At 33.8% G+C, this 8,076-nt stretch overlaps 1 pseudogene; it reads right to left on the bottom strand.

Annotated features, from left to right (window-relative positions):
- Positions 1 to 6,436: 6,436 nt before the first annotated feature.
- LOC128110621 (histone H2A.Z-like) lies at positions 6,437 to 6,794 on the bottom strand (annotated as a pseudogene).
- Positions 6,795 to 8,076: the final 1,282 nt, after the last annotated feature.

Genomic DNA, 8,076 nt, shown 5'->3' with positions numbered 1-8,076 from the left:
GCTGTAGCTCTGTGCATTCATGTTTGAGAAATCAGGTAAACAACACTATTATGATAGCTTCAAATAATATAAAACATGTTGGGGTAACTGTAACCAAGCAACTGAAAAATTTATATGATTAAAACTCCAAGCTTTAGAAGAAAGAAATGGAAGAAGATACGAGAAGATGGAAAGCTATCTCATGCACATGGATCTTTAGGATTAACACAGTAAAAATGCAATCCCTATCCAAATTCAAATGCAATTCTTTACAAAATTGGAAAGGACAATTCTCAAATTCATATGGAAAAACAAAAAACCCAGGATAGCTAAAACAATCCTGAACAATAAAAGAATTACTGAAGGTCTCAACATTCCCAATTTCAAGTTGTATTGCAGAGTTATAGTAATAAAAACCACATGGTATTGGCATAAAAACAGACACATTGGCAAATGGATAGATACGTTGATAAAATAGGCATAAAAACCAGACACATTGATAAAATTGAAGACCCAAACATAAATCCACACATACAGAACCCTGATTTTAAAGAAGCCAGACATACACACTGGATTTTCAACAAATGGTGTTGGTCAAACTGTATGGCTGCATGTAGAAGAATTCAAATAGATCCATACTTATACCCTGGATAAAATTTAAGTCAAAGGAGATAAAAGACCTCATCATAAAACCAGATACATTGAACCTGATAGAAGGGAAAGTGGAGAATATCCTTGAATATCCTGTGCGTTGGCACAGGAGACAAGTTTCTGAACAGAACATCCGTGGTGCAGGTCTAAGATCAACAATTAATAGATGGAACCTTATAAAACTGAAAAGCTACAGTAAAGCAAAGGACACCATCAGACAAAGTGACAGCCTACAGAATGGGAAAAGACTTTGACCAACTCAACATCCAATAGAGGACTAATATCCAAAATATATATAAAAAGACTTTTAAAGAGTAGATATGAAACAAAACAAAGAGATAAATTTAAAAATGGGATATGGATCTAAACAGAATTCCGAACAGATGAAACTCAAATGGCTGAGAAACACTTAAAAATGTGCAACATTATTTAGCCATCAGGAAAATGCAAATCAAAACTATTTTGAGATTCCATCTTACATCTGCCAGATTGCTAATAGCAGTATCATGAGCTCATGCTGGTGAGGATGTGGAGCAAAGGAAACACTGCTCCACTGCTAGTTGAAATGCAAACTTGTAGAGCCACTCTAGAAATCAACACTCCAGTTCCTCAGAAAGTTGGGAATTGATCTACCTCAACATCCACCTATACCATTCTTGGGCATATACCCAAAGGATGCTCTATCATACCACAAGGACACTAAACTAACCATTTTCATTTTGGCTTTATTCATAATATTCAGAAACTGGAAACAATCTAGTTGTCTATCAATTGAAGAATGGCTACAGAAAATCTGACAGACATTTTTGAGAAGCAGGAAAATTTGAAGGACTGTCCTATCTTGTCTTGGCAAAGATTTGCAGTCTCTTTGTGTGTGTAAGTGGGTTTGTGTATATGTGGGTGGGTTTGTGTGTGTGTGTGTGTGTGTGTGTGTGTGTGTGTGTGTGTGTATCCTGCTGGTCCAGTTTGAACAGTATTCTGTTAGCAACTGAGGCAAGGGCAGTTTCTTCCCTAAATGACTAGCTTTTGCCACAAAGAAAATAAACCCCATACAGAGTTTCTTTGATGTCCATCATCTTCTCTGAAGTAAATTTTTGTTGCCAGGAGTAGATGTGTCTCACTGTCATGAAGGCTTTAGGTTATTAGACATATTAAATGCCATATTCTGTAGGTCTTTGAAGTGTTTGAAGACTATCTATACATCTAAATATGTCTGTGTATGACCTTGAAAACATACTTAACATATCTATAAATTTGATTATTATAGATGACTAACTACTGACCTGCATTTCTTAATTATACGTTACATTTTTCAATGACTTGTATAAGCATAACACCCCAAACAAGAGTAGAAGCATACATATAGTACAGCAAAACTAACTTTAAATTTATATAAATAAGCCAAAGTCCATACCAGTGTAATGTATTTTGAGATTAATAGTTATTTTTTGAATTAAAATAGATCCAATAATCTACCCTTTTTACTCATCATTTCTATATCATATCCCTCTTCTTTCCTTTAGAAAGAGATCTTTGAATTTAACTCTTTTGTTTAGCTTTTCTTCTGACTATGATCAATAACTACTTGTGACTACCCTGCTTAAAGGATAATAAACATCCATAACCCATTTTTGGGAATATGACTGTTGTTCTCTAGACTAGTTCCTGTTGTTTGGTGTCATCTTTGAGGGAACCTTAAGAAAATCAGGATAATTATTAGTTCTTGGCTGGAATAGTGTGTGATACAGGACTATATCAGCCAGCAGCCTTGAAGCTGTTCTTGATGAAGAACACCAAGGAAACTGCAACAGAAGCATTTTCAGATGCTGGATCACCTGGGCCATTTGTTTTCATTGGTGTCTGGTCTGCTTACTCTGAAAATACATAAACTTTTAGAGGTAACATTCATATGTGTACTAGTACAAGTACAGACTGTGTGCTGTACTCAAGTCAGCCAAAGATGATTTTTTTTTGTTATTTTATGTTTGAGCAAGGAAAATATACATTACATGTTTTGTAGTTTTTCTACATTTTTTCATTTTTTTATGTCTATAGCCAGAATTTCAGGGGGTCTCTTTTGATCAAACCTGGTCTTCTTAAACCCCAAATGAATCCACAGCCTCTCTTTTCTTGTGGAAATAAAAGCATAACCTCTTCCCCAAATTAACATATCATTTGACTTCCATTTTGAAGTCAAACATGTTTAAAATATATTGATTGGTTTGATTCAGCAGTTTTCACAATCCAATATGTCTTAGATGTCTTAATGTCTTTCCTTCATTAGCAATCAGAGAATTTAAAGACAACACAATAACATACAGAATGCAGACTCTGTGTATTTTCAATCTTTATGTGGCTCATTATATTCTTTTACTACTTCATTTCTTTTTAAGGATCTTTCTCTATCCTTTTTCTTTTCTCTTCCAAGCCTATGTGTATTTTAAACACACTACAACTATAAAGGTTTTTTTTTTCTGTCTGAATCTGTCTTTACTGATTTTCTGTAATCTTTTTCTGAATGTATGAGCAAAATCCCAATCCCACCATGCAGGTGGGAGAGCTCACGTTGGCAGCTTGCACAAGCCTGGAGGTAGTGGCTGGGAGACCCTCTCTACACCATAGCCCATGTGAGAGACTGCTGGAACCCACCATGCAGCTTAGTCGTGGTGTGCTGGCAGTTACCAGGAGATGAGTCTCTGTACTGAGGCCAGCATGAGAGACATGAGACTAGGAAGCCAGGTTTGGCTCTGCTTTTGTGTGTTTAGAACCTTTTCAAAGCCTTCTCAGGTCTTATGTGGATGTAAGCAACAAATGACAAATAGAACTTCCATATGATCCAGCCCTACCACTCTTGGGTATGAATTTAGAATAACCCAAATGACCTTTCTATGGTGATATTTGCACACTCATATAAATAATTGTCACAGTATTCATAAATATTGAATTACAGATCCAGCCTGGGTTCTTGCATCATTGTGAGAATAAAGAAAATATGGTACATATCCACAGAATGTGATCATTAGAATTTAATCAGCCATAAAATTGAAAGACATCATGTTGTTTGCATGAATAGATGGGACTATGGAATCATCATATTGAGTAAAAAAGCCAGTCTTACAAAAATTAATCCCATATGCTTTCTCTCATGTGGGGAGACCAGAGTCGGGGGATGGCAGCTAACTAAATGGAATAATGAGAAGGAATATGAAATGGGGAAGGATTCAAGCTGCAGCAGGATACAAAGCAGTAACAGAGGATATACATATGACTCACATGCATTCTATACATGCATGAAAATGTAATAAAACTCTTTACGCTGTGTAATCATTATATGCTAGTAAAATTATGGAAATTAAAATAATTTTATTTTATGATACTCACATGTATCATGTTGAGTAAAGGAAACCAGAAATAAAAGAATTATAACATTTTATTTTGTTGACACTCAGAGAGAGGACATTAGAATACAAGAAATAAAGAGCAATTTCTGAAGTTGGTTCTGTTGCTCAGGATTTTATGACACATGATAAGATGATTTAGGCAGCATTTACATGCTTTCATTTACCAAAACTTGCAGAAATACTGACAAAATTAAGCTGTAGTAGATATATAAATCATGTTTTAATTTCAAAACTAATAAAGAAAAACAATGACTTTACTCATCTACATCTGAAGGCTTTTGATGTAAATCTAAGATTTCATCATTTAGTAGAGACCCAGAACTGGCATTTTTAATGGAGCCTGTTGATGAAAAAATTTAATCGCTATGAAAATGTATTACAAACACATTTTGTACTGCATGCACATGCTGTAGTGAATAAAAATGAAGAATCATTATTTCCAGAAATAATTCAGCCTCAACAGTATCTTTGTACAATAAATTTATAATAAATAAGTGCTAATGTTAGTAAATCAATATCAACAAAATGCTTAGTGAAAGTCTGTTCTGTAATCTTTGAAATCAAAACTGAAAATGGAACTTCATTAATGAGAAATGAATATCACACAACACTGCTATGAAAATTTATCAGATGACAGTGTAGACTCTTAGAAGTTATTATAAAATGTGAAGTATAGAAAATGACATGTGGGTGATGGTGTGAATGTGAGGGTAAGTGACTAGTGAAAGTGATAATGATGGCATTGTAAATGCAGGTGATAAAAATCACTCAGTGCTACAGAGAAAACATATCTTCTGTTAATTGCTTCCTTAAGTGGTTTACTTTATCAATGAGCAAGAAATTCATGGCGTTTTATTCAATTAAAGGGAACTTCTCAGACACAAACCATGTAAACGTGCCAGATAACAATGGAATGGCCTTTATAAAGGCTTTAAAAACTATGATAGTGATATTTTATCCCTAGTATATAATCCCATCACCATGAAGAGATGATCAATGGCAGATTGAACACAAGAGCAATAATGCTTCATCACCATTGGCTTCTCATAGTTGTAATTTATGTATATTGTATGTATGTATATATATATATATAAAACATAATTGAATATAAAAATATTAGAAAATTTATATGAAGAAGTCCTAATCTTTAAAAATTCCACTAACCACAATGTTTCACTTATCAACTTAGTAAAATAATATGATGCACAAATAATAATACATACATATGAAAGTCTTTATCAACTTTCATTTGTGTAGTCGTATATTTCATTGTGGAAATATTAGTACTTACTCATGCATTCAGGTAGCTTATTACTCAAATAATGTTACACATTATCTCTATAATATTGTATTATCTGCAAGTGTGTATACATCACTAATAGCAAATTAATGCAACACTCAAATTCTAAAAACATACTTAGAGCAAAGGAGTTTAGATGTGGCACCATAGGATAATACTTTAACTCTTATAATGAGCTAGGTGACCTATCCTGATGTTGTTCACATTTTCTTCTGGTCTTTGGGAACACATTCACATGAAAGTGATATTTCATTCTCTCTCTCTCTCTCTCTCTCTCTCTCTCTCTCTCTCTCTCTCTCTCCCTCCCTCCCTCCCTCCCTCCCTTCCTCCATCCCTTTCCATACTCCCTTCATTTTCTAGACAGAAGTTTTCACCAGTAAAATATCTTAGTTATAACATTTATAATAGCAATGAAAATAACTAAAGCTGTATTGTGCATAATCAATGAGACACTCTGGTTTGTCATTCTTTATCTAATTTAACTGTTTTATATCTGTCAAGTATATATGATTATACTTATTTTATATAAAATGATGAGTTTCAGAGAGTTAGAACTTAAACTTGGGTCCCAAAATGATAGAAAAATATGATTTCAATAATTCTGTGTTTTATAAACAGTCCTGAAGCATTTGTGACTGAACTATATTTTTAACCTGTTAGTCATCAATCCTGACTCAGTACCTAAATTTGAGAATATACTGTGTTTTATAGACCTCATATGTCAAGTAGAAGTTACATTTATTTATTTATTTATTTATTTATTTATTTATTTATAGTTTGGGATATGACCTTTATTGAGCTTTTCCACCAGAGTGGAAATAATGTCTGTACAAAACCAAATGTTTGTTACTACAACTTCTGTATCACAATTAAAATCCAAATAGTTCTTTAAAAATAGTCAACTCAATCAAAACCCACTGTTTCAGAATCGATAGCTTCTTTGAAGCCACAGTAACACTTAAATATGGTTAAGACCCGAATGCAGAAATTTGGTTGGGTGGAAAGCAAAACTGTGTTTTTCACAGAGATACAGTCCACTGGAATCACCGACACTGGACAGCTGTTAAGAATATAGAGTCCTGAGATAATCAGGAATCAGGCAACCTCAGCCAGTCTTCTGTTGTTCTTTCTTCCCAATCGGGGACTTGTGGATGTGTGGGATGACACCACCATCAGCAATTGTAGCCTTGTTCAGAGTCCGATTCTTCATCTCCACTAATAGCACGTTGCAAGCGACAAGGGGTAATACACTTTACCTTTAGATCTTTCGATGCATTTCCTGCCAACTCTCATATACCTCTGTGGTGAGGTGCTCCAGGAGGGCTGCTCTGTACACAGCGGCAGTCGGGCCCACACATCTAGGGATGGTTGTCCTAGATTTCAGGTGTTGATGAAAAAGGCCCACGAGAAACCGCCTTTGTCTTGGCCTTTCCAGAGTCCTTCCCAGCCTTACCGCCAGTCATCTGGGACCATGCTGAAGATCAGACAAGCAGGGAGGAGACCAGGCCAGGCAGGCGCACAGCAAGATCCCAGCAACCATTCCTCTGTATTTTCATGCTTCAAACTACCTTTTTCTTTTTTTTTTAATTCTAAGGAGCATTAGTTGTCAATGAATTACTGGACCAGAGTCATGACATTTATTTTCTAAAGTGAGTTTTCAGTCTAGGACTGCTACTGGTACAAAATTCATTTAATGTAATTTCAAATTGTAAATTTTGAATTTTAAGATAGGTGTGCCAAGAATAGATGCCTTATTTTCTTTCTTTCTTTTCTTTCTTTGTTTTTTTGGCTTTTTTATGTTAATTGTGTATATTCTAATGTTTGTTATAGATAAGAGTTTTCATTAACATAAAAGTGTTCATATAAAAATGAGTCATGAATCTGCCTGTATGCACGTCTACCATCCCTCTTCCTCAACTATCCTTTTATCTACCCTTTCTTTCTCTATCTGAAATCAAAATATTCAAGAATTTTTGCTGTTATAATGTCACTGGTGAATCTACTAATCTGCCCATTCAAACATGACTAAGAAATACTTTAGAATCATTTTATTCATCTCCTTTTTGATCTCAGAAGACTTTGAGCTTATGAAAGCTCAACTTTCATGAACTGATTGGTTTAGATAAGAAAGGACTATTACAATTTACATTATTTCTCTCCACCATGAATATGACTACATATAAAATAAAATTGTTTCCAGAGAGTTGTGCACAAAGGCATGTTTTGGGAGAGGAAGAAATGGATCACTATTTCCTTTTAAAAAGTAGAATGAGGCTATTAGGATGCCCAAACTATGATCAAATATGTATGACATAAATTGAATTATAGTGTATTAGTCACAAAGGAGTAAATGAATATAGTCAATAGTCTTGGCCTCTCAATAAGTGTTATATTTAAGGTTCTAATATCAGATTTTATATTATTATAATATTGATTTATGATTTAAAATACCATAATGAGATGTTTCAGTTTAGTGTTTATGCAATAAATATTGGATGAAATTATATTGAATCAATATTTAAGCATGTACCTAATTTAAAAATAGCCAAATATTGAGATGAAGGATATTGTTATAATACAATACATTTTACAATGTTGGTCATATGCATGTTTATCTTCAGGCATGGCTGAAAAAAAAAAAAAATATATATATATATATATATATATATATATATATATTTAAAATATTTCAAATGATAAAACTTGTGCTATGTAGTAATTTACCAAACAAAAATTAGATTAAGC

This window comes from Peromyscus californicus, unplaced genomic scaffold (assembly GCF_007827085.1).
Source record: "Peromyscus californicus insignis strain IS unplaced genomic scaffold, ASM782708v3 Scaffold_15__1_contigs__length_86483966, whole genome shotgun sequence".
NCBI classification, from domain to species: Eukaryota; Metazoa; Chordata; class Mammalia; order Rodentia; family Cricetidae; genus Peromyscus; species Peromyscus californicus.
The sequence above is the reverse complement of the archived record's forward strand: the minus strand, read 5'-3'. Positions and strand labels throughout refer to the sequence as shown.